This window comes from Atta cephalotes (assembly GCF_000143395.1).
Source record: "Atta cephalotes unplaced genomic scaffold scaffold00009, whole genome shotgun sequence".
Lineage (NCBI taxonomy): Eukaryota > Metazoa > Arthropoda > Insecta > Hymenoptera > Formicidae > Atta > Atta cephalotes.
The window spans coordinates 5,923,918-5,926,339 of NW_012130073.1; positions in this window are offsets into that span (position 1 = coordinate 5,923,918).

Consider the following 2,422-nt stretch of genomic DNA (forward strand, 5'->3'; position numbering starts at 1 on the left):
TTATTATTCAGAGTGTGTTATTTGAATTATGTTAATATTCTTCAACAATACTAAATATTGCAAATGCTTAGCGACGTATAAATGATTCTAAACTTAACAAGAGAGAAAGAGACCAGATCGTAATCAGTTATGCGCATTACGTTTTCGCATATATTCCTGTTTTCAATATTTACTTATTTAAATAATTAAACACATATTGTATTCTGTTTGCACTAATTTAAACCACATATCGTCAATCTATTAGTATCCATATATGTATTTCCATATTAATAATATATGTGATAGAGGCGCGATTGCAAATACAAATATTTTTGATTAGCTGAAAATGGTGCATGAGGCGTATACGAATGTTTGACATCGAATTGGGATCATTTATTGCTTTATTTGACGATTTAATGAAATAACCAGGTAAAATTTTTACAAAGGAAAACTTTAATTAGAACATATAATTTAGACAATATCTATAGTTTCCTTCTTGGAGACTCGCGCCTCCATTGTAAAACTTCGCTTGAAAGACTTACAAAAGCACCTACAGTAGTGCCGGAATATGTGCGACGAGGCAAGTGTAGTAGTAGAAATGTTGTCGGCTTTACCTTACCCGCGAGTGAAAGGAAGAGAATGTTATAGAAAGAAAAAAGGGAGATATAGAACGGAAAAGGAAGTGCGACGAAAAGAGCTAGGGAGTAGAGGGGAGCTGGAAACACGTTTCGCTTCCTGCCGTCACCTTGAAGCCATCTCTTACCGGTTTACGAGGGCACCCACGAAAGTTTCGGTACACTTGCACTTAGAGTCATCCTTAGGGGATAGTGCGATATAGATACTGTAATGCCTGTTACGAATATTGGTCTGAGAACTGTGGGTTGTGTTTATGACTTGCACTACTCGTTCGCATGCCACCGAAAGACATGAAACGCTTAAATTCCTTTTGCTATCTTTTTGATGGCGACTTCCATCCTAGTTTCTTCAGTATATCGCGCTAACGATTTCTCGGCTCATGGAACCAATTTCAGTGTTTGCACATATCACTTGTTATTTCGTAATTTTTGACTTGACAGTTTTCGTGACGCGTCCACTGTGAGAGCGCTAAAAGACGTGAACCGTGTTCGAAAAAAGAGCAACGATGCGTTCAATTTCGTTAAGCTCGAAACAGTATGTGCAATCAAAAAAAAAAAGAATTTCACGATGATGTTAGGATTTAGCGTTCGTTTAAAAGAGTTGATAAACGAGGATATCTACTGATTGATCGACAGTCTGTTAAAGTAGTCCCCGCACGTGTACGTTGCCCTGATGCGGTGAATCACAGGTCACGAAATCTTATCATCTGACACGGAAAAGTGGATAATCTTTTTCACCGTCGAACCGACGATCGATTTCAAGCTATTTTCACTCGCCACAGATTGAAAAGTAACGTTTCGATTGAACACGTAATTTCAATCTGTACAAGTTCAGTAGAGAAAAACTTGGTTTTTTTGGTGGACACATGGCTGACCATATGACAGATTTTACTACTTATTATAACGAAAACATCATGATTTTATATCAGATACACTACAAATTTTTGTAATATGTAAATGTAATATAAAGTGAAATAAATTATAATATAAATTATGTTTAATATAAATAATGTTTTATATTTTTTGAAATTTTGTTTAAAATGTATATTTGTATATTTATATAATTAAACTCTAGTTGTGCATAACTATTATATTATATGTAAACATTTGCATATTTATATGTAATAATTATGTAATAAGAGTTTAATTATTTAAATAAAAATCTTAAATAAAATTTAAAAATATGAAATACAGTTTATGTAATTATGTATATAAAATGCATACTGTATATTATGATACTAAAAAATTTTAGATTCATATTACAGTTTTAAACAAATATAAGAAACAAATATAAAATAAAATTATGTCTAAAATGAACTTGACATTGTAAAGATACATCGACAACATTGTGATGTTTAAATGCAAGACAACTTCTGCGCTTTCTGAAATAATTTTCGTGATAATGTGTTAACAGATAAGATATCTGTACATACTAATTAAGCATCGGATCGATGAGGAGTCGGGAGTATAGTTGCTTTATACGTTACAATAAATTTTGGCATTCTGAGAAAGCAGTGCAGATTGTATAAACAGAAACATAATCGAGCGTCTACTTGTTTAACGCAGGACGTTCGATCATTTATCTATCCTAAGGGAACTCCGGTGGTCGAATACCATGCAACTGACGTTGGTGTCTACGTGTGTTTCTCGCTATCCTAAGAACGTGTCTCCAGTACGAGGAAGGCGGGTCTTACGGTTTGTGATGGCGGAGGGCACGTGAACCCCGACGGGCGCATGCGAACCACCAACTCTAAAGCTCACGGCAGACCAGAAAGGATCACGTTCTCCCTCTCGTCTCTCTCTCTCTC